The sequence below is a fragment of the Perognathus longimembris genome, chromosome 4, assembly GCF_023159225.1.
Source record: "Perognathus longimembris pacificus isolate PPM17 chromosome 4, ASM2315922v1, whole genome shotgun sequence".
NCBI lineage: Eukaryota > Metazoa > Chordata > Mammalia > Rodentia > Heteromyidae > Perognathus > Perognathus longimembris.
Genome location: NC_063164.1, coordinates 60,573,256 through 60,599,235, shown reverse-complemented (window position 1 = coordinate 60,599,235; position 25,980 = coordinate 60,573,256). Strand labels below are relative to the sequence as shown.

The window sequence follows — 25,980 nt, the reverse complement described above, 5'->3', positions numbered from 1 at the left end:
GATATCAGCCAGTTTCTGATTCTTCATTTTGTAACATCTGTCTAACTCATTTTCTGGCATATGAAGATGCTAGATGTGAGCTGTGGTGATAGGGAGATTCTGTAAATTTAGTTGTGAATGTGGGTTAAGTAAATTCCTAACAAGTTAGGAATTCCTAACAGAAGTTGCATCATGCTTAGATACCAAAATAACTTTTCATTAATTTTTTTTGCCACTGTTTTAAACTCAGGATTTCTTGCTTGGTACTTTACTGCTGAGCAGTCTTCTAGCCCCCAAATAATTTTTCTAAGGCATTAGATTCAGATTAAGATATCCATCTTAATAAATTTATGCTGGAAAAATGGCTGGACATGTAATAATGACTACAAACTGCTATGCTGATTCTCAGAGACCACTAGAAACCATTGTGTTACACACATACTTAATGCTTGCTTAGTAATCTCATTTTCAATTTTACTAACTGGGTCTTAGGTACTCAGTTTGTAATCCTACTGGAACTTAAATATATTTTGCTTAAGAACCTGTTGTTTCATCCCCCATTGAATGATAAATTCTAAAAATAATTTGTAGAGTTTTTTGTTTTTTTTTAAACCAGTCCTGGAGCTTGAACTCAGGGCCTGGGCACTGTCCTGAGCTTTTTGTGCAAGGCTAGCATTCTACCACTTGAGCCACAGCACCACATTTGGATTTTTCTCTTTATGTGGTGCTGAAGAATTGAACTTAGGACTTTATGCATGCTAGGCAAACACTCTACCACTAAGCCACATTCCCAGCCCTAGAGTTTTATTTATTTATTTATTTATTTTTATGTTAACCCCCTTTTCAGGCAGTCAATTTTTTTCTCCCTAAAACTTATTTTATTCTAATTCTAGGACTAAATTGACAAATACTGTATTTCTTCTGCAACATGAAATATTAAGTATTACTCTCAAATAAAAATGATATGTGTATTTTTTGTCTAACTATTTGTCTATCTATATGAGTCCTGTGAACTCAGGGCTTGAGTTCTGTCTCTTAACTTTCTTGCTTGGGGCTTCTAACTTTTTGATGGTTAATCCAAGATAAGAGTGTCATGGGCTTTGCTGCTTTGAGCATCAATTCTCTGAGTAGCTAGAAATATGGACATGATTTATCAGTGCCCAGCGTGGATTCTTTATTTTTAATAAAAAGTTGAAGTTTGTTGTTTGATTGGTTGGTTTGTGTTGGAGATTGAGCCTATGGCCTTGCACATTTAGGGAAGTACTCTACCACTAAACTACTCCCCTAACCCCATAAAAAAACCGAGGTCTTTGAATCAGTTATCTTTATTTATCTTATTTTATTTATTATTATTATATTAGTTATCTCTATCTTAGTTATCTTTTTTTATTAGATACATATATTAGCTATACCATTGGTCATAGTATCTTAATATAATCTAGTATGAGATGACATTTAGGCATTGCTCTGTTAATCTTGTTGGTCACCTTTTTTTAGGGAATTCATAGTACCAATACAATTGCAATATTATAATCACAGTTGACACCGATATTTCATTGACTTGCCTTGACTGGTTTATTTAGGCATAACAGTTGGGCTAGAAGGTAAAAAGGAACTTTAAATAGTTCTTTAAAAAAAAAAAGTCAGTCTTCATTTTAGACTGTTGACATTCTCTCAATAGACGAGCACCCTTTACTATTACAAGTCTAATCCTTCCATAGTTTCACTCCCATGTTCTTGAAACCTGTCTCCACTGATCACTTTCTTTGATTATAAAGATGTTTTTCATATTATGTCTACAAAATGAAGTCTAGTAATCCCTTTTTACTATTTGTTTTAATACTCTCTAAAATAATATACTCTTTTTTTTATACTTCCTTATCTTTTTCTTTTTTCTTTTTTCTTTTTTTTTTTTTTGCCAGTCCTGGGGCTTGGGATTCAGAGCCAGAGCACTGTCCCTGGCTTCATTTGCTCAAGGCTAGCACTCTACCTCTTGTGACAGTGTCACTTCTGGCTTTTTCTGGTTTTGTGGTGCTGAGGAATCAAACCCCGGGCTTCATGCATGCTAGGCAAGCACTCTAGTGCTAAGCCACATTCCCAGCCCCTTCCTTATCTTTTTTTTTCCCTTTACTCTCATGAAACTATATTCTAGTCTTTTTTTTTTTGGCCAGTCCTGGGCCTTGGACTCGGCCTGAGCACTGTCCCTGGCTTCTTTTTGCTCAAGGCTAGCACTCTACCACTTGAGCCACAGCGCCACTTCTGGCCATTTTCTGTATATGTGGTACTGGAAAATCGAACCAGGGCTTTGTGTATACAAGGCAAGCACTCTTACCACTAGGCCATATTCCCAGCCCCTAGTCTCTTCTTCCACTACTGAACTATAATTGGTAAAATTGGTAAATCTGGTGGGCTGGAAATATGGCCTAGTGGCAGGAGTGCTTGCCTTGTATACATGTAAGCCCAGGTTTCAGTTCCCCAGCACCACATATATAGAAAATGGCCAGAAGTGGCGCTGTGGCAGTTCTGAGGCATGCTGCACAAATGTTCTATCACTGAATTATACTCCTTCCCAGTTTTATTTGAAACAGGGTATTGATAAGTTACCCAGGCTGGTCTCAAACTTATTGTCCTCTTACCCAACCCTACCTAGTAGCTGAGATTGTAGATGTGTATCACCATACTTGGCTCTTGACTTGCTCTTATTTCTTGTTTATTAGATTTGAATCTTTCATACTAACAATCTTAAAACATTCTTCATCCATAGCTTTTATCATGCTACCTTTTTCAGTTTATTATCATGACTATTTACAAAACAACTTAGAGTTTATTGCAATGTTACATTTGAAAATGTAAGTACTTGAAAAGTGGTAGGCTAAAATAGTTACATGTGTCCACAAGCATTTATTTCAATATGAGTTATTGTAGTTTGGAGGTAAAGCAGATGTTTTGATAGTACTGTTATATAAAATAATATTTAAAACAATTTAAACATCTTTTAATTTACTAAAATCCTTAAGAATTTGACATTTTCAAAAGATGCTAAGATGATTCTATTAGAACATGCACTGCTGTAATTTTTGGTGGGGGGCTTGATCTCAGTGCTTTGTACTTAGTGCCTCATGCTCTTGGTTGACTTTTCATTCATGTTGATGGTCTACCACTTGAGCCAGGCCTCCAGCTGGTCTTTTTGCTAGTTTATTGGAGGCAGAATTTCTCGGATTCCTCTGGCTGGCTTTGAACTTTGATCCTTTCATCTCAGGCTCCTAAGTAACTTAGATTACAGACATGAGCCTGACTGGTGCCTAGTTTGTAATGTTTTCTTCATTGTAATCATGTTGCCCTAAATCTTGACATCTAACCTATTTGTAAAAGCAGTAAAGTCAAAATCCAAAAGATGAGATTGGAAAAATGTAGTGCCCAGAAAAAAAAATTTTATTTTTTGGCCAGTCCTGGGCCTTGGACTCAGGGCCTGAGCACCGCCCCTGGCTTCTTCCCGCTCAAGGCTAGCACTCTGCCACCTGAGCCACAGCGCCCCTTCTGGCCGTTTTCCATATATGTGGTGCTGGGGAATCTAACTGAGAGCTTCATGTGTAGGAGGCAAGCACTCTTGCCACTAGGCCATATTCCCAGCCCGTGCCCAGAAAATTTTACTTTTAGTTTTTTGGTTCTTTTTCCTTGGTGGTACTGGGGTTTGCTTCTAGCCCTTTTTTGTGCTAGTGTTTTTTGTTTGTTTTTACCATTATTGGAGCTTGAATTCAGGATCTTTCACGCTTACTTGCTTTCTTTGCTCCCACCTAGCACCATGCCACTGGAGCCAGGCCCACAGTTCCAGCTTTTTGCTGGTTAATTGGAGGTAATAGTCTCTGTCTTATCTCTCTGGGCTGTTTCCCAACAGTGATCCTTAGATCTCAGCTTACAGAGTAGTTAGCACTATCGATATAAGCCACCAATGGCCAGCTTTTGCTGGGTATTTCTGAGATTGAGTCTCACTTCTTAACCCATGACAATGCCTATTTTAGGTTTCCCACAGTTGCTGAGATGTTAGATGTGCCTCACCATGTTCAGACTCTTCCTGTGATATGGAGTGTTAGGGACTTTTTTTGCCTATCTCAGCCTCTTGTGTAACCGAGTAGGGCAGGCATATACCAACTCACCAGCATTGTGTTGTGAAAGGTTCTCATGAACTTGTGTCTTGATCAGGGTCACCCCTTTCAACATACTGACCAATCTTCCAATGAATGTGATGTATTTTCTTATAACTTCCAAATCTTTATAGTATGTGGTTTTAATGTAGATTAACTAATAACCATTTTTCTGGTTTCTTACTATAGGTCTTGAAGTAAAAACGATTTTGTTATCCTAGATTTGTTCTAATGCTGCATAAATGGGATTTATTTAACATAGCAATGGGAAAATTTATTTCATTTATTCCAGTAATTTTGGATGAACAGTCTCTTTTTTTTTTTTTTTTGGACAGTACAGGAATTTGAACTTGGGGCCTCGTGCTTGCTTAGTTTTTATGTTTACTCAGTTGGTGCTTTACCAATTGAACCACCCCTCAGCCATAGGGAACTTTTCTGCTTGGGCTTTAACTCTCAGTTTTCTAGATAACAGTTTTCTAAGTAGCTAAGACACAGGCAGTCAGCACCTGTCCTGCTTTGTTTTGTTTGTGCTAACAGGTTTGAACTCAGGGCTTGAGTTGCTTGAAAAGTGCACTTAACACTGAGCCATGCCTCCAGCTCCCATTTTGTTTTTAAAATATTTTTCCTCTCAAGATAGGAAAGCACGCTCAGTAGGAAAATATTCACATTTTTACTGCCTTAGTAAAAATATTACTAATTCTTGTCCCTGAAACACAGATTTAAACTTAATTTTATGGAGGAGGTAATTGTAACACATTCATCTGCAAGGCATTAAGCAGAAACAAAAATCAGTAAAATCAGTAATACAAAAAAAATATAGAAGTAATACAAAAAAAGATAACCTCTTAGAAAAAGAATGTGAAGTGGTTTGTAGATTAAGAATGATCAGCAACAAGCTGGGCACCAGTTCTTGCTTGTAATCCTAGCTACTTGGAAGACAGAATGAGAGGATTGTGGTTCCAGGCCAGACAGGGCAAAATCTATCTCAATGATAGGAAGCTGGACACAGGTGTATTCAACTGTGATCTCAACATGTTACAAAGACTAAAAGTAGGAGGATAGTACATCAAGACACATGCTGGGGTAAAGTGAGACCTTATCCTAAAAGTAACCAGTAAAAAATAGGGCTCATAGCAATATCATAGCAGCCTAACAAATATGATGCCCCAAGTTCAAACCCTAGTATCACTAATTAGAATATGGTGAAGAGGCTGGGTGTAGCAGTGTAAATTTAAGGGCAGCCTGGGCTACTGGGTGAGAGAGCCCCTATTGCTCTACAAAAAGACTCTCTCAAAAAACCTGATTTTTTAATTTTTATTATAAAGGTGATGTACAGAGGCGTTACAGCAACATAAGTTAGGTAAAGAGTACATTCTTTTTTGACAATGTCGCCCCTTCCCCTGCACTCTCCCAGTTTTCCACTCTTGTCCCCACTAATTTTTTTTTTTTAGTGTACAAAAAGATAACCAGTGTGACTGTGTATTGGGAATAAAAACTAAACCCCTGTCATTGTTTGTTGTATTGGGGATTAAATTCAAGGCCTAGCAAATGAACCTTACCCTAGTCCTTTCTACTGTTTTTCAAACAGTCTCGCACTTTTGCCTGGATGGACTTAAGACTATATATATGGAATGTGTGTGACTCTCCTACCTCTGTCCAGTGGATAGCTGGGATTGCTGGCCCCATCATGCCCAGCCTGTTATTGAGATGGAGTCTTGCTAACCTTTTCCCACACTGGCCTAGAACTGAAATCCTCTTGTGTTGTCTGAGTAATTGGGATTATAGGAATACACATAACAAAACCACTACATCTGGCTTGTTGTTTTTTTGTATATGTATGCACTGGTACTGGGTTTGTTTTTTTTTTTCACTTACAGCTGACGCTCATAAGATGACTTGTCTCCAATTGTGGTTTTTTACTGGCTAACTGGAGATAAGAGTACGTATATATTAATGAAAATTTAGAGAAGCAGTAATTCTCATGAAAGGTTTTCTACTTATATGGAGATAGAGGGTGGTGTATGGGGGTAGGAGATGTTGGTGAAGGATTGTAGCTCAGTACTTAAAGCATTCCCTAGAAAATAGTAGACCATATATAAAGATGTTGAGTGAACATAAAGTATGGATTCTAAATGGTTTACGCTACTTAGCAGAGAAATGTGACAGTATATAATATGTTGAAAATTCCCAGACTTCAAGATAGTCAGCAGTTCCATTTATTCACTTTAGAGAAACTCTTATACCTGCATATCAGGAGATATAGAATTGTTTGGAATATTGACAAATTGCAAAGCATTTCAGCCTAGGAAGTTAAAAAATGAAATTTTATGTTCTAGTTACTGTTCTCACAAATACCTCTTGGGTCCATAAGATGTATGTAGCATAACTATTTAAAACTTATTTAAGTTTAGGTAGTCAAATGTATCTAGTAGCTATCATGTAAAAGCCTCCATAACTCACACCAAATTAATGAGAAGGGAATGCAAAGAAACTTCAGCTTTTTTTTTTTTTCAAATTTTTATTATCAAACTGATGTACAGAGAGTTTACAGTTTCATACGTTAGGCAATGGATACATTTCTTGTACTGTTTGTTACCCTTTCCCTCCTACCCCCCTCCCTCCTCCCCCTTTCCCTTCCGCCCCCCCCCCAGGTGTTCAGTTCACTTACACCAAACAGTTTTGCAAGTATTGCTTTTGTAGTTGTTTGTCTTTTTTTACCCTGTGTCTCTCAAATTTGGTATTCCCTTTCAATTTCCTAGTTCCAATACCAGTATACATGGTTTCCAATATACTCAGATAACATTACAGCGATAGTGTAGGTACAACCACAGGAAGGTGATACAAGAACATCATCAATAATAGAAGCTACAGATACACATAGGACGTTGAAAGTAGTTACAACTGTGATATAACAATCATTTCCATAACATGGAGTTCATTTCACTTAGCATCATCTTATGTGTTCATAAGGGTATAGCTATTGTGTAGAATCCTTTTTACTTCATACAAAGGTCCAGACTAAAGCAAAAGAACAAGATACTACTAACATTAAATTCCACGTTACATTAAGTGATATTAACATTTTTATTTAGTTCTTAAAAAATATTACCAAATGGGACAAACTCAAAATGTATTTAAATTTACTTTTCAGTACTTTTATTTTCATTTTTTGGTCAGTCATGGGGCTGTGTACTGTCCCTCAGCTCTTTTTTCTCAAGGCTAGTTCTCTGCCACTTTGAGCCACAGCACCACTTCTGGTTTTCTGGTTGTTAATTGGAGATAAGAATCTCACAGACTTTCTTGCCCAGGCTGGCTTTGAACCATAATCCTCAGATCTCAGCCTCTTGAGTAGCTAGGATTACAGGCGTGAGCCATTGGTGCCTGGCTTCATACTTTTAGTCGTGCATTTCCAAGGTATCCATATCCATTTTCTTCCTTTCTTGCATTTGAATGGGATGACATTAAATAGGTGGTTAAAGACTAGATCTTGCAGAACCTTGTAATACTCTTTGGAATATGTTGAGAAACCATGAAAGTTTTTAGCAGAAGAAAGTCGTCAAAATTAGGCCTTTAAAAAGTCTTAGATACTTAAGAGATAAAATACAGGAAGCTAAGAATACAAACAGAAGGAAGTAATTTTTTTGAAGTAATTTTTTATTAACATAGATTACTTATGCAGATTTCACTGTTACATTTCCACACACATATACAGTGTATCCCATTTAGTCTCATACCCTCTATCACTCTACCTTCTTTTTCCTTCCTAATTTCAACCTGTTCAAATGTCCTATTTTTATTGTGTGTGTGTGTTTTTTTTTTTATTTGTGGGGCTTGAACTCAGGGCTTTGGCACTGTCCCTGAGACTCTTTGTTCTCAGGGGTATCACACTGCCACTTGTGCCACCGTGCAACTTCTGGTTTTTGAGTGGTTAATTGAAGATAGTGTCTCACTGGGACTTTTCTGCCCGAGTTGGCTTCAAACCATGATCCTCAGATTTCAACCTCCTGAGTAGTTAAGATTACAGGTGTGAGCAATTGGTGCCTGGCTTATTGTACTTATTTTTATTTCATCTTTATCTGTTAGACAGTTGTCTGGCATGAGCTGTCATAGGTTAATGCATAGAATTAGTCTTGAAACCTGTCACATTTGAAATAAAAGCTTTAATTTTTTTATAAGTGGTGCAGTAGCATGAAAATGATTTAACAGGATTTGATAAAAAGCTTTTTTGAGCTTCTTTATATTCCTAATTCTTTAGCCTACCTCTCTTAATGGTATGTATCTATTATGTGTATATGAATGCTTCTGTTTTCTTTTTATCTATTTTTGAATTATCGAATGTTATGCCCCTGTATATTTATAAAAAGCCTTTCTGAGTATCCTTGTATTTATTTGACCATTTTCCTTCCAGTTAAGTTGGGAGAGGTCAAGAATTTTTTAACACTTTTCTTTCTTTGTCCCTTTTTTTACAACTGTAATTTTTCTTAAGAAAACAGCGAAAGTACAAGATGTGTTTAGTGTTCTTTTTATTTGCTGTTCTTTAGTAATTATTATTTTTAAAAATATAAATATTGATCATTCTATTTGGTGTTTGTACTGTGGAAAATACAGAAAGGTTAGGTCAAAAGTGACTAGTTTTAGGCAGACTAAAAAGGTCAGTTTAAAAGTAAGCTAGGCTTTTCATTGTCACTATAGGTATTTACCTCTGAAAATGTGCTCTTGGGAGGTCTCAAATCTGCTCTTGAGCTTCTTAACTAAAAGAAACAAATTCCTGGTGGGTGCATTAATAATCTGTGTCATTCTGTTTGAACATTCTAGTTGTGACAAGTGTTTCAAGGAAAACTTGTGAATGTTAAATTTCTATTTTTGTAAGAAATTACAATACATGATTTTGAGTTCTTCAGAACATAAGAGTGGTGATTTTTTTTTTGAGTGATACTGAAATTGTCCACAAGAATTAATCACATTCTGATGAGATAAGACCAAATTAAAATGATGAGGAAAAATATCATGGTTAGCGTTTTAAACCTGAAGTCAATAATATGACTTCTGATCATGACAGATGTTTATGTTTTTAGTAGCAAGAATGTTTGGAATGGAGACAAAAAAAAAAGGATGAGCCCAACAAATGTCTGGGTTTTACGATCCTAAAAGATCCATTCTCCATTTTTTGTTGTTGTTTGTATCTTTTAAGTACTGGGAATTGAACTCGGGGCTTCACACTTGTTAGGCAAGTATTGTACCATGTGGCCATGCCCTCAAGTCTTTCTTTACCCTTAATATTTTTTACATGTTTGTTTTACTGGTTATGCTGAAGATCTGGCATACCAATGTTTTGAGTTTTCTGTCTTACATATGAGTAATACATCTTCTGAAATTTTCAGTTGATATTATCAGTTCAGTCCTATTGTTAACATACTCACTAAAAACCTTGCCATGCAAGACTGGAATTTTCTCCTGTATGTATAAGGTGATTCTTTGTGAGATACTGTCTTTATTGAATATTGTAGAAGCTACCACCAAAGCAGAGTAATGGCATTCCCAGGGCAACTTGTCAATGCTGCTTTTCAAATGGTTGCCAGTGTCTCTCCTGCTTGTCTCTCCTGTGAAGAAAGGACTGAATGCTTCCAATGAAGGGCATGATGAGCGGGCTTAGAGACAATTAAGAACAAACTAGTGATAGTGATAACTTTTCTCATATTTTTGTCTATACATTTCCCATTGTCTCATTGGAATACATTTTTACCTCTCTGTACAGTAGCTTCTGGTTAATTAGTTTTTATCCTCCTACTTTTGTTACAAGTATCAGAACTTGAATAATTAGAAGCAGAATGCTTTTCAAAAATATATTAGGGGTGAGTTTGGTGCCAGTAGTTCACACCTGTAATCCTAGCTACTCAGGAAGCTGAGATCTGGGGATCCGGGGCTGGAAAGTCCACGAGACTTATCTCCAATAAATTATAAACACACACACACACACACACACACACACACACACACACACACACACACACACACACACACACACACACACACACACACACACACACACACACACACACACACACACACACACACACACACACACACACACACACACACACACACACACACACACACACACACGAAAAGCAAAACAAAGCCGGAAGTGTAGCTGTGGCTCAAGTGGTAGAGCAGAGTTGGGATACAGTTCAGTGGTACAGTGATAGAACACTCACCTAGCATTCCCAATTTCCTCAATTTGTTTGATCCCTAGCACTGCCCTCTCCCAAACAAAACTCGAAATGTACATAATAAAGCAGCAAAAACTAGTGTTAGAAAAGTGCTCTATTTTGCTTTGTAGAAAGAGAAATTTCTTATACTACTTTCATTACCTAGTACAATATATCTTGCTACTGTAATATATCTATATTAGTTACTATAGGGAGGTAGTTTTTACTTTATTGTAATATTTACCAGGTTCTATGACTACCATCCCCAGCTTTCAGGTTCTGGTTACTATATACATTTCCTGTTCTACATTTTATATTAAGTGAGATCTTTGAGTATATTTAAACTCAGTTTTTCTCTGCCTTGGAGGCCTTTAATTTTATAATGTTATGAAAATTGTAGTCAGATATTCTGAATAAGAAATGTAATTTCAGTGGGATCTAGAATAAATATATGGATCCAGAAAGAAAAGCAACCTTCATTGGCAACTATCAGGAGTCCTTTTCGTTCTTAAAGAAGTAGGATAGGAGAGCAGAGGAGAGCCATTGAGCTAACAGAGTATATTCATATTCTAATATAAAGTTTCTACGTATGTCTTCCCATTTAATCCTTATTCCTTATAGGTAGGGATAATTATTTCCATATCATATGGGTGAGTCAAAGAACATGTAATGAAGCTAGAGTTTGAACACAAATCTTTCTGCTAGCAATGCTAGACTAGGGTCTATATAAAAAATATTGTCTTGAGTTGTAACTACTTTCAACGTCCCATGTGTATCTGTAGCTTCTATTATTGATGATGTTCTTGTATCACCTTCCTGTGGTTGTACCTACACTATCTCTGTAATCTTATCTGAGTGTATTGGAAACCGTGTATGCTGGTATTGGAACTAGGAAATTGAAAGGGAATACCAAAATTGAGAGACACAGGGTAAAAAAAAGACAAACAACTACAAAAGCAATACTTGCAAAACTGGTGTAAGTGAACTGAACACCTCAGGGGGGGAAAGGGTGAGGGGGAGGGGGAGGGGGGTATGAGGGACAAGGTAACAAACAGTACAAGAAATGTATCCAATGCCTAACGTATGAAACTGTAACCTCTCTGTACATCATTTTGATAATAAAAATTTGAAAAAAAAATAAAGATTGTCCAGGAAAAAAAATATATTGTCTTGAGTAGATAAACTATAGTGTAGCTACTGGCTACTTGCTTTATATTACTAAATTCTAAATGGTTGTAATTTTTATTGAAAAAACTAGGAAGTTAAGGTATGTAAGAGGGTTATTTTTTTTATACTGACATGAAATACTTTATCCACATTTGAAAATTCTTCTAGAAATTAGTGAATAGTTTATTTTCTTCACTGGGATAATGTATATCTTGACACATTGTTACAATTAGAGGTTACAACAGTACAACCTTTCAAAGAAGGTTTGCATTTTTTACTCATGTCTTAAAACATTATTTATTATTATTTTAACAAATCAGAAATAGATTAAATCTTATCAGAGTATATTGTTTTACTAAAAATGTTTTTTGGAGGAAGAGGTATCACTTATTAACCTAATTTCAGTGACCTATCAGGTTGTACCTTGACTTGTAATAATGAAAAAAGAGGTACAGAGAGCTGTTTTATTTGAATAATAGACTTGCCAATTAGCCATCAAGTGCTTCCATCTGTGAAATTGTTGATCAGATGGGTTAGCTGGGATATTTCCAGACTAGGGCATCATAAATGGCACTTGAAAACTGTCACTTTGATGATGAGGTTTCAAGTATAACACTGCTTGATGCTGTGGAACCTTTTTTTTCCTTTTTCATCACCATGTTTTTTTAGAACATGCTGATCCCATTTATGAATTCTGTGGTATCAAGAGAACTTGGGATACCTGCCACTCATGTAAAGTTCTGCTTAATCTGCTGCTCTGGCCTGTACCGTGTTTTACACCAGCCTCTTTATATGGTCTTCACAATGTTGGTTGGTGATATTAGAGGCAAAGGCAGGCCTGCTAAGTCTGTGAACTATGGGTCTGGCACAGTTTACAGTGTTTCTTTGCACTTTTTCATTAGTATAAACTCATTTTCAAAAATCTCATTTATAGAGATGTACAGTATAGCCTAAAACCACCCAAGTGATATATTTAACCAGTACTCTATTGGTAAATCACATAATTTGTTTTCTGTTTTGAATTGGAACAGTGTTGTAGTAACTGGTTGAAAACATTATTTCACACACATATTTCCAAGATAAATTGCTAGAAATGGAATTACTGTGCTTAAGCAGTATAGGTGTAGCCTGATGTAGAAAGAATGAAGGCTTTGGCTTTGGACTTAGGCCTTCTTAGTATCTTGATCTCTTGAACACACTGGTTAACTACCTTCAGCCTAAGCTTCACTTACCGAAGAGATCCACTTATATCCCCTCTGCCACATTATATTATTAGAATTAATATGTATAATGGATCTCTCAAGTGGTTTCAGGAACTCAAATTAGTAGTATAGTGTTACTTTACTCTGTATTATTTTATTTGACATTACTGATGCGTGAGTTCAGGCTTTGTGCTTGCTTGGCTTTCTTGCTCCTGGCTGGTGCTCTACTACTTGAACCATGCCTCACACCAGCTTATTTATGAAATTAGAAATGGAGTCTCATGGACTTCCTATCCAGATTGACTCAAACTGTGGTTCTACAGATCTCAGTCTCCTGAGTAGGTAGGAATACAGGCATGAGCTACCATCACCCAGCTTTTTGTCTTTTAATTAATAATGAGAACATAACCAGCCTAGAGGCCTTTTCTTTTTTTTTTTTTTTAATGTTGGTTGTGACAGAACCTTTAGAATAGCTTTAACTAGCTCATTTCAAGTTTAGAAGTATAGACAGGCCTGTCTTTTACTCATTTGCTTTCTGAGTTGTATATAGCCTATAAATTACGTTTCATACTATTTTACAATTTTTTTTTCTTTTTTTTTTTTTTTTTTTTTTTTTTGGCCAGTCCTGGGCCTTGGACTCAGGGCCTGAGCACTGTCCCTGGCTTCTTCCCGCTCAAGGCTAGCACTCTGCCACTTGAGCCACAGCGCCGCTTCTGGCCGTTTTCTGTATATGTGGTGCTGGGGAATTGAACCTAGGGCCTCGTGTATCCAAGGCAGGCACTCTTGCCACTAGGCTATATCCCCAGCCCCTATTTTACAATTTTTGTGTATCATGTGGCAAAACTACATTTCAAGTTAAACATGATGCCTTGCCTTTCAGCCAGTAGTTAAATTTAAGAAGAGTAACTATCTTATTTAGAGCATTGCAGTTTGCGTATGATTCTTTTATGGCATATTGGTAGAACACAGGAAAATGAAAATGCCAATATTATTTAGAAGTAGCTGTAGGTATTAAAATTATAGAGTTAATGGGCTGGCTTTGAACCATGATCCTCAGATCTCAGCCTCCTGAGTAGCTAGGAGTACAGGTGTGAGCCACTAGCACGTGGCTAAGGGGTTATAGAAGCTTATTGTGAGTATGTATTTAGTTTTCTCCTTAGTATATTCAGAGATGCCACTTATTTGAAATAGAATCCTTAAGTTAAACTTTGCAATTTGATTCTTTGACTGTAGTGATTTTTATACTCTTAATACACTGGCAGTTATTTGTTTATAAGAATTCACAATTCACAAGACAATATCTTGGAAATTAACTGTATAACATGGGGAGTTGGGGGAAGGAAAATGAGGGAGAGGGTAACAAGTTTGACAAGAAATGTGCTTACTACCTTAGGTAACGGCAACCTTCTGTACATCACCTTGACAGTAAAATTAAATTTAAAAAAGAATTCACTAAAGTCCATTTTCAATACCTTGAATCATCATGTAAGTGGTTACTCGTAGAAATAATTTATTCAGATTTTATAAAGAAATATTACATAAATATTTTGACATCATAACCCAACTTTTTCTAAGTATACAGAATCAGAAGAAGTTCCAGGCATGTCTGTATGAGCAAGAGGAAAGGTGCCATCCTTCCCTCCTCTCATTTGTAAACCAATGTACCTGGTAAAGTGTATTTGTATATAAAACTCAGGTAAGAGGAAAAACTAAGTATTAAGTTTTTAATGCTTAAATCTAGTATTTGTAGAGCACATATGGTATCTAGAATTGCCAGTTTGGTAGATGCAGTCATTCTAAATATTAAAGGCTTGTTGATAAAAATAGGAGGAGTCACATTTATGTGCCTGCTATATACCAAATGCATTCCTGTATTATCTCGCTTAATCTCCATAATAGTCCAGTACCACACACTTGATTAGCACAATTCACAAAGAAAGCTGAGTCTCAGTTTTAAGCAGTAAATATCGAGCCTCAGATTCAGTCATTCTGATTCCAAAATATTTATACCTCATCAGTATTTTAGTTAGAGTGGGGATTCATCAGGTCTTGATAGGTATTAACTTGATTATGTCCTGAACTCACAAGCATTCTCCAGTGAAGATGGATCCACAAATGTGGGTTCTAGTTCTGAATGTACCTTTGATCTATATTGTAGAACATACAATTTACTTCATTTATCTACATTTTATTTCTCTGTGTATTTTTTTAAGGATCGATAAAAATTATTTAAAATATTTTGTAGAGCTGTTTATATAGTACTCAGTTAACCATTTAATCTAAAAAATGGGTTATAGCTCATCAGTAGAGCACTTGATTAGCACGTACAGGCTCTGAGTTCCTTTTTTTTTAAGTTGGTGGTCTCCAAACAGAACATCACAACTAGAAGCATAATTAGATTTATGTGTTGTTGTTTTTTTAACTAGAATTACTGTCAAAGAATTCTTGGAACTCTTTTTTGGATGTATAAGTTAAAAGAAATGAAATTTTGAAATATGCCTGTACGTGTGTGCATGTATGTGTGCATATGCACAGGTGTTGTGATTTGGTTATAGTATAGATAGGGCCATGTTACTTTGAAATAGAGAAAAGCTACTCTTAAATGTTTTAGAAGAGTGCTAGGAATTGAACACCAGGGTCTTGTATGTACTGTGCAAATGTACTACTATTGATCTATGTTCTTAGTGCTTAAATTTTTTTATTTAGACATTTCTGAATTAATGTTGTTATTTTTTTATTTAATTTTGTCAACATGATTTACAGAGGGGTAATGTTATTTTTGATCATTCTGAATTTTCTTAGTATAACAAATCATGTCATCTGCTCTGTATGTAAGCTCTGTTTCTCTTCTTTCATGCTTCCAAAAATATTTGTAGCCATTCTATTTGAAAATGATTCAAAAGTGGATACTAAGAGGCTGGGAATATGGCTTAGCGGTAGAGTGCTCACCTTGCATGCATGAAGTCCTGGGTTTGATCCTCAGTACCACATAAGCAGAAAAAGCTGGAAGTGGCGCTGTGGCCCAGGTGGTAGAGTGCTAGCTTTGAGCAAAAAGGAAGCCAGGAACAGTGCTCAGGCCCTGAGTCCAAGCCCCAGGACTGGCAAAAAATAAAACAAAAAGTGGATACTAAAAGGTTATTCATTAAGTTTACTCTAATTTTGGAGAGATAAATTTCAGGGTAGGGTTATTTTTGTTTTTAATAATATTACTAAGATGTAAATAACATGTTGTAAATATAAGTATAGCTTGCTAAATTTTATTATTATTATTATAATTTTTTTTTTTTTTTTTTTTTTGCCAGTCCTGGGCCTTGGACTCAGGGCCTAAGCACTGTCCCTGGCTTCTTCCCGCTCAAGGCTAGCACTCTGCCACTTGAGCCACAACGCCGCTTCTGGCCGTTTTCTGTATATGTGGTGCTGGGGAATCGAACCTAGGGCCTCGTGTATCCGAGGCAGGCACTCTTGCCACTAGGCCATATCCCCAGCCCCTAAATTTTATTATTTTTGATTGTACAAAACAGTTTCAATTCAATTAGTTAGTTTATAAGTACAATATGTCTTGATCAGAGTCACCTTTACATTGTTTTCTCCCATCTCCCCAAAGTTTTGAATCTGAGACTGAATCTTTGGGTTCCACATCCATGCATTCCACCAACTACAGGTCAAAATATTTTTGGGAAAAGAATCATGTTTGTACTTAACTTTTCTGTCATCTTCCCTAATAATGTACTTATTACGTTGTGCTATGTATCATAAATAATCTAGAGATTAAATGACACAAGATGATGTGCATAGGTTATGTGCAAATACCACACTATTTCATATGATGGACTTGAACATCCAAAGATATCCTAAATGGGGAGTGTTTTTAGGATCATTTTCCCATAGATACCAAAAGATGGCCCTAATACACACTTGAAAAACCATCACTCCAATCAAGATGGTGACTATCCATCACTCAAATTTTATTTGCTTTCCATTTGGTAGTCCTTTTTTGTGAATTCTTTCTTCCATCTTTCCACACTTAACTGTTTAGTTCACATTATATGTTATTTTGCATTTTCTAAAGTGTTAAAAAATAGAATCATATAATTGATGACTCTTTGGTTTTTCATTACTACTGTACAGATACTTCCCAGTTCAGAATTCAGCTTAGGAACCATTGTTGGTTAAAAAAAAAAACACAAACTATAGTTCATATTTTGATCTTAGATATTTTTCTAGCCATATGGAGTTCAATACTATCTTAAGATCCTGGGCAGTGACAACAAGCTTTTGGCAGCATCCAGTCAACCTCCTCATTACAAGTATAAACTTAAGGATAAACAATGGATGCTGTGTAGTATACAATATTGCTAAGCTCTCTTGTTTGGCAGGAAAGTATATTAAATACATTTCCTTTTTCTTTTTTAAATCTTACTTTGTTTTTTTATTGACATGCAATGATTGTACAAACTTAAGGGATATAATGTGATACTTGGATACATAAATGTAGGATAAATAAGTGTATCTGTTACCTCAACACCATTTTGTGGTGATTATATTAAGAATTCTCTTTTCTAGATAATTTTAAATATACAGCATGTTATTGCTTGGTCATCCTACTGTGCAAGAGAACACCAAAACTTATTCTTGCTATAACTCTAATATTTCACCTGCAATCTGTTTTGCTAATGGGTTCTTTAAATACCCTAGATAAAAGTTATTATCAAATATAACATTTGCAGATATGTTCTCACATTCTCTTGCTTATCTCTATTAACAGTGCCTTTTGAAGACTAAAGTTCTAGTTTTGATATGGCTTAATTGACAAAAGTTTCTTCTCTAATGCTTTGGTGTTGGGTTTTTTTTTAACATGATCACAAAGATATTCTCGTAGGTTTTAAGCTTTATGATTTTAAGTCTTCAAAATATATATGTCCATAATCAACCTTTGAATTTGCTTTTGTAAATGGTACAAGGTATGGGTCATGAATATAAAGTCTCTCTCTCTCTCTCTCTCTCTCTCTCTCTCTCTCTCTCCCTCCCTCCCTCTCTCTCTCTCTCTCTCTCCCTCTCTTCATTTCCTCTCCACCCTCCCTAATGGTACTGAGGTTTGAACTCAGAGCTTTGTGATTCTTAGATACAGTATACCACTTAAGCCACACCTCTAGCCCTGCTTTTTGCTGATTATTTTGGAAATGGTAGACTAGCAAACTTTTCTGCTTGAGTTGACCACCAGCTGTGACCTTCTAGATCTCAATCTCCTACATAGCAGCGAGTATAGGAATGAGCCATCAGTGCCTGGCTTTTTCATTTTTGTTGATAGTAGTTGGGTTCAAACTTAGGGCCTTATGCTTCATAGTAGATAGTGACTTAAAACACACCACTGAATATGAACATTAAAAAAATTATTTTACATGTGGGAATCTAATTTTATATCACTTACTAAGACTGATCATTTTTTATTCAATTTTTATCTTTATTGAAAAGTTGATGGGGGGGGGGGTTATAGTTATACAGGGGCTTGGGACTCAAGGCCTGAGCACTGTCCCTCGCTTCTTTTTGCTCAAGGCTAGCACTCTACCACTTGAACCACAGTGTCACTTCTGGCTTTTTCTGTTTATGTGGTGCTGAGGAATCAAATCCAGAAGTTCATGCATGCTAGGCAAGCACTCTACCACTGAGCCACATTCCCATCCCCATGAGTACATTTCTTGTTGAACATTGTTACCCCCTCTCATTTTCTTTCACTTTTCTTCCCCTGACTTCCCTCCCCTCCAAGTTGTAAAGTTGATGTCTAGCATAGTGTCTTGTGAGTATTGCTGTTGCATTGGTTTGCCCTTTGTCCTTTGTTTCACCATTTTGTTATTCTCCTTCCCTTCCCCAAATCAGATAAATGTATATGCAAATGTATATGCAAAATCAAAAACAGTGACAACAAGGAATAAACGAGAGGGGGAAAATGAAGGAAAAAAGAAATCACATAGTACATTAAACAAACAGAAACCTTTTGTTTCTATATCTTGGAGTTCATTTTTATTAGCATCACTTTATATTGTCATGTGTGATGTGATACGTCATGTCATATGTGATATGAGCTATTGTGATCCTCTTCTAAGGCTGTCCTAGACATATACAATTAAGTACAATTAAGTACAATACTAATTAAGTACAAATAGAGAAACCATGGTGCCTATGTTTCTTTGGGTCTGGCCTACTTCACTTAATAGATGTTCATTATTAGCGTAAAGAAGACCAGTACTATACCTACTTTGGTGTTGAAAGTTTCCATCAGGATGGGTGTTGAATTTAGTTACAATCTTTTCTTCATTTATTGAGAAGACCTTATGGGCCCCTTTACTAGTATCAAATGACCTTAGTTTCTTATAATATCTTTAGCTGTGAAACTGGTATTACAATATGCAGTGCATCTTTTTTTAATGGTTCTTGGAATTGAACTAGAGATTCTTGTTTGCTGAGCAGGTAACGTGTTTGATCCACTTTCCTGATCCTCTTTTTCTTCAGTTATTTTTCATGTATAGTCTCTCTAGGATTTTTAAAAAAAAAATTTTAATGTTATTTTAAAGGTGATTTACATTTCCTTTTGGACAATGCCACCTTTTCCCTCTTTCCTACTTTTTCCCTTTTAGTAAGGATACTAATTGTATTAAGGCACTACATTAACCAGTAGGATTTTTTTTTGTCCAGAAAAATTTAACAGGCTTATTTATAATTGTTATAAAGTTGAACTGCTGAAACTTGTTCGCTGAAACATTTTGACTTACATTAATGCTTTATATTCCCACAGTTATATTAAAAATTCACACACAAATGAAAATGGAAAAACTGCCAATAACCTGATTTCTGTCCCCTATTTTTTCCACTGGCAATCATATACTTAGGTACCTTTTGACCCCATTGGGGGGGGGGGGGGGGAATCTAACATTTAGAACTACTGATAACAAGAAAAGGGGGGGGGGACTTTGAGAATGAAATGCTTCCCATCTTAAATGGATTCTTAAGCACGTTCTCCACGTATGCCGCGTGCTAGCTGGATATCTTTTGGCATAATTATTACACGTTTGGCATGGATAGCACACAGATTGGTATCTTCAAAAAGGCCAACCAGATAGGCCTCACTTGCCTCCTGCAAAGCACCAATAGTTGCGCTCTGGAAGCGCAGATCTATTTTGAAGTCCTGAGCAATTTCTCGCACCAGAAGCTGAAAAGGGAGCTTGCGAATCAGAAGTTCAGTGAACTTCTGGTAGCGTCTAATTTCATGAAGCGCCACAGTACTGGCCTGTAACGATGGGGTTTCTTCACCCCTCCAGTGGAGGGCGCACTCTTGCGAGTGGCTTTTGTTGCCAGTTGTTTCCTGGGTGCTTTACCACGGGTGGATTTGCGGGAAGTCTGCTTGGTATGAGCCATGGCATAGTTAGGCCTTACTCACCCCCGTTCTTTGGCTGGAGCTCGGCGAACGGAGGCGGCGCTGACGTCAGAGAGCGGTGATGGCTCAACCGCGGAAGCTGCGAAACCCTAGTAGGATTTTAATGCATGAATTTGTGGGGGGTGAGGAGCCCAAATAATCTATATTGTATGGTAGGTAATTTTAATTTTTTTAAAGGAACTGTCATATTGTTTTGTACAAAAGTCTGTTTTCTTTTTCTTTCTAGTCTGATTTTCTACCACTTGATCTATGCCATAACCTGCCAGGTACTAATAGCTCATTACTTTAATCCCAGTTACTCAGGAGGCTGAGATGTAAGAATCGAGACGCAAACCTAGCCCCGTCAGGAATGTTTGTAAGGTTCTTACCTCCAGTTAACTTGCAAAAAGCCAGAATTCCAGCTTCAGTAACAACACACACAACCAAAAGTCTCATGGATATTCTTGTCTGAGCTGCCTTTGAACCACAATTGTTAGATCTCAGCCTCCCAAGTAGCTGGTATTACAGGAATGAGCTAAAGAATGGAGAATAAAGTTTGTTAGAATGCTTGCCTAGCATGCTTACATTGGATTCCACCCCATACCAAAATGTCAGGAGCTGGATATGGTGACAAGTACCTCTAATGTGGAGTATGTAAGTATGAAAGGAAAGGAAGAAAATATTAGTTAGGAAAAAGGCACAACTACACTTAGCACTTAGATCAGAAATATAAATGACTATCATGCCTAGTCAAGTGCCTAACTAATTTGCTGTCTAATGCCTTTTTCTCTAGTTTTTCATTTAATTTTGTTTTGAAATGAAAGGATCTAAACTTCTTAATGGATACCGTACAAGCAAAGAATTACCTTGGCATATTCATGTATGCCTGGCACACAAAAGCATTAGAATGCTTGCTTGGCATTTGTGGATGAGATAGTGAGTCAAAAGTACAAGTTAAGTAGGAATGGTAGTTCACATCTGTAATCCTAGCTACTGAGAAGGCTGAGATCTCAGGATAAAGGTTGGAAGCCAGCCTAAGCAGGAATTCATGAGACTCTTGTCCTCAGTGAACAAAAAAACAAAACAAAAAACCAACCTGAAGTGGAGCACTGTGGCTTGACTGGTAGAATACTAGCCTTGAGCAAAAGAAGCTTAGGAACTGTGCCTAGGCACAGAGTTCAGGCCCCAGAACCAGCACACACACACATTCACACACAGTAAAAGTGAAAACCACATTTATTTGTAAAGAGAATACCATTTTGTGTTGCTTTGGTAATCTTTCTCTAGTATGGAATTATCTCAATGTCTTCTACCTCTCAATGTTTAGCTTTTCTATTGTTATTCTGCCAGTAACAACAATAGTATATACAGACATCCATTTATGTAATGCTACAAACAAGTAAATGACAGTCTTTGAGTTTGATTTGATAGATTTAATGACATGTTGAGCAGTTGATAGCCAAAAACAGAAAAATCTAGGGCTGCTGAGGAGTGTTACTCAAGGGATGGAGGTCAGAGTGACCAGCATGACTATGTGAGTACTATGCTCTGAACTATTTTCTTCCTAAAATATAAGATTATTTCTCAGTGAATGATTATCACATCGTTCAGAGATGCTGCTTCATAGTAGATGCTGATTTATAACAAAAATGAAAACTTTTTCCAATTGGTGAAGGTGCTTCATTTTTTTCTAATTTTTATTTTAATCCCCAGTTAAATTTAAATTTCAAATAAATAATTTTTTTTTGCCAGTCCTGGGCCTTGAACTCAGGGCCTGAGCACTGTCCCTGGCTTCCTTTTGCTGCTCAAGGCTAGCACTCTGCCACTTGAGCCACAGCACCACTTCTGGCCGTTTTCTGTATATGTGGTGCTGGGGAATTGAACCCAGGGCCTCATGTATATGAGGCAAGCAAGCTCTTTTGCCACTAGGCCATATCCCCAGCCCTCAAATAAATAATTTTATTATGGATATTTACCAAATATTTAATGAAATGGACCTGTTAGCAATATCTGAAATTCCGATTTACTTCAATATTATTATTATTGTTGTTGTTGTTATTACCCGTCTTGGAGCTTGAACTCAGGGCCTGGGCTCTGTCCCTGTGCCTCTCTGTGCTCAAGGCTAGTGCTCTATCACTTAAGCCACACAGTGCCGCTTCTGGCTTTTTCTGTGTATGTGGTACTGAGGAATCAAACCCAGGGCTTCATGCATGCCAGGCAAGCGCTCTATCTACCATTAAGCCACATTGCTGGCCCAGTATTATATCTTTTTATTTGGCATTTTTTTAGGAGATGTTGAACTTCAGTAATTTATACCAAGAAGAAAGTAAACTGGTCCTATGAAGATCAGGTGTTAGACTGTTTAATTTTAAGGGAATAACTTCTTCTGGACCATCTTAAATTGTTCCTCTTTGGGCAAAATTCTAACTAGCCATTTGTAGACTAAATATAATGTTAGTACAGCTGTGTTAACATTGAACTTAACAGAGTCCAGTCTTGATTGGTCAAGACAATGGAGATGAGAGGAGATCTTGGATAATTGCCAGAGTAAAAAAAAAGAGATACAAATGGATTTCATGTCCACATAAGCATGTTAATCAATAGAATGATGTATTATAAATGTTTTAAGAAGTAGATTCTGGAGAATTTAGACATGGCCTGAAGGTAGTTAATGATATTGATGTATACCTAGCTGGCTAAGCAAAAACCTATAACTATACTGTACTCCTCCTCCCCATGTTTATAGTCCCTAAGTATCATTGCATACCTCTTGTTTCTTTCCTAAGCCTGTCTTGAATGTGTTTCCTTCTGTCGTTCCCTCTGCTTAATTCAAGCCTTTTCATATTCTTATCTGTGGTCTCCTTGTCACTAGTTTCTCCACTACAAGTAATTGTACAGTACTTTTAAAATGTAGAACTGGTTTTACATTTATTTCTGTTTCCATTATAGGATGTTAGTGATCTTCATTGTTGGATAAAAGTTATATTTCTAAAACCAAACTGTAGTGTTTTTCAAGAGAATGAGAATACAGTGAAGGGCCATCTCTCCTAATGCAATCAGAAATATTTGGGAGTTATAACTCCTGATCCAACTTTTTCTTATCTTTAACTAGCTGCTTTATACTACAGTATTTAATTCTCTGTATGTTCCATGCCATTCTGTTCATCCATTACCTGACTTTTAAGAAGGATTTTCTTACTCAGGTATTCTCTTTCTAAATTGAATAGCCTTGCTGCTATCATTCATTTAAATAAACTTGCTCCTAACATTTCTTCTAGACTACTTACAAAGTCCCTTTCCTCTTTAGTCTTCTATGGTATGTCAGGAATATTGTGTTATGCTTCAGGAGCAACCACTAAATCGCCCATGGCTGAAAACTATAAAGCTTGGCCAAGCACTGATGGCTCATGCCTGTGATCCTAGCTACTGAGGGGGGTGAGATCTGAGGATCATGGTTTGAAGCCAGCCAAGACAGGGAAGGCCATGACACTCTTACCTCCAATTTACCACCAGAAAACCAGAAGTGGCACTGTGGCTCAAAATGCTAGATTTCTAGCCTTGAGCAAAAAAGGTTAAGGTCTGAGTTCAAGCCCCAGGACCAGCACAAAAAAAAAAAAAAAAGCAAAAATAAAAACATGCAAAGCTTTCTTTTGTACTCTCATTGCATGTCTGTCCTGGTTCAGCTTGGTCCTCTGTGTTGTAATATTGGCACTACTCTGGGACCCAGTCTGACAGCATTATCATTGAATAATGGCTCTTAAAAAGCTTTTGGTGGAAATGACATTGGTCACTTTGGCTTCTCTTTGATTAGGTAAAGCAAGTAAGTTTACACCTAACTTCAAGCTGTTATGGAAGAGCAGTCTTTTTTTGAAGGACCAGGACTATATTTGCCCCCAAAACTGTTAATTTCTCCTTCATGCTTTTATGATGTTTTGAAAAACATTTGCATCTGAGTTGGAATGATAATAAATAAAGGTATGTAATATAGAATTTGTTGTGTTTGTTTGTGACTCTGGATCTCTGAAATTTCAAGCCAGCTACCTGGCAAACTAACTGCAATCATGTTAGTAACCCAACAATAATGAAATCTTTGTTATGTATGTTTATTGTCAGTGGCCTTCAACCTGGACTGTGCCCCACTTGGGGAGCTTTTCTACAAGTAAGTCAACAGACTGAACCTTACCCCAGAGCAGTTAAATCAGCATCCCTGAGGATGGGCTTGGGCATCTGAATTTTTAAGTTCTCTATGTAATTCTATTGTATAAACAGATCATTGTTTTCTGGAGAGGCTCTTTAACATGAAGCCTTACTTTTATTATTTCCCTAAGATTTACTCTATTTCTTTTTGTTTTTAGCACCAAACCCAAGTTACATATTCATATTTGTATTTATTTGTATTTTCCCTGTCTTTGATGCTACTTTTTAAGGACTAGCACCACATCTAATTGGTTCTTCATAGTGCATGTCTAGTATCTGTTACCCAGAAGATTTCACAAGTTTGTTTTCAATTTTTTTTTCTGATTCCCATGTCTACCTACATCTCCTCATGGTTTTGGACTCTTGTTGGACCCATATATTATTCTCTTTTTCTTTTTTTTTTTTTTTTTTGTTTTTGTTTTTTTGGCCATTCCTGGGCCTTGAACTCAGGGCCTGAGCACTGTCCCTGGCTTCTTTTTGCTCAAGGCTAGCACTCTGCCACTTGAGCCACAGCACCACTTCTGGCCATTTTCTGTATATGTGGTGCTGGGGAATCGAACCCAGGGCCTCATGTATACAAGGCAAGCACTCTTGCCACTAGGCCATATCCCCAGCCCCTTATTCTCTTTTTCTTATATTTTATTTTTTGTATTTCTCTTCTGTCAGTAGATAGATAATATTTGAAATGAAGGAAAATATAAACACATTGAAAAATTATGCAGCAAAATACACTCAAACAGGGAAGGTTATTATTATTCCTGTTAACATTTCAGGGTTGGGCTTTTATAGCTGATCACAGTAGTATCCAAATAACTAGTAGTCATCAATGTCTAATAATTGGATTTCATCCTATTTATTGAAAAAATATTTTGTTCTAGGAACTTTTACCTTAAATAAAAAACCAAAAGACATTGATTGATTGGTTGATTGTTAGTCAAGGGGCTTGAACTTAGGGCCTAGGGGCTGTCCTTGGGCTCTTTTTGCTCTAGGTTAGCCCTCTACCAGCCTCAGCTCCACTTCCAGTTTTTGACTAATTGGAGATACGAGTCTCAAAGGGCTCTGCCTGGGCTGTCTTTAAACTGTGATTCTCTGATCTCAGCCTCCTGAGTAGCTAGCATTACAGGTGTGAACTACCAGCCTCTGGCTATGTTTTGAAATTTAAACACAAATACTGTGTTTAAACATTATTTTTTAAAAGGTAGTGTGAACCACTAGTGATTAAGAATGCTAATGCTAGTTATAGTGTCTATTATGGGATAATTCTGATAACCATAATACTCTGTTGTTGTACAGGACACTCAAGGTTTGGCTTGATTCTGGGTCCTTATTTCTAGTTGGAAAAGAGCATGATTTGCTATTCTCAAATGTTTGTAGTTACCTTCTGGGTTTTGAAGTTTGAGCTGATCCTCTAAATTTTGCTTTGAAACAAAAATGGTCAGGCATTGTACTTGCTCCTTTGTATTACAGTAGAGAATGTGATATTCACCCAGAGTGGAAGACACTCTGTCTTTGTTCTGGTAGGACAGCTTTAATAGATATCTCAGTGACTGGTGATCATGGCATAGTTTATAGGTATATCCATAGACATTTTTTTAAGTAGGTGAAAGTAGTTCGAAAGTAACTATCAAATGTCTTTAGGGGAGAGAAATGTTGCAATTGAGTGTTGTACACTGGGC

At 36.7% G+C, this 25,980-nt stretch overlaps 1 protein-coding gene and 1 pseudogene across 1 annotated transcript in view; one reads left to right on the top strand and one right to left on the bottom strand.

Moving 5' to 3' along the window:
- Psmd14 (proteasome 26S subunit, non-ATPase 14) overlaps positions 1 to 25,980 on the top strand; it is an 86,850-nt gene that overhangs the window by 8,070 nt on the left and 52,800 nt on the right. The window lies entirely within an intron of this gene.
- Positions 19,543 to 20,109, bottom strand: LOC125350623 (annotated as a pseudogene).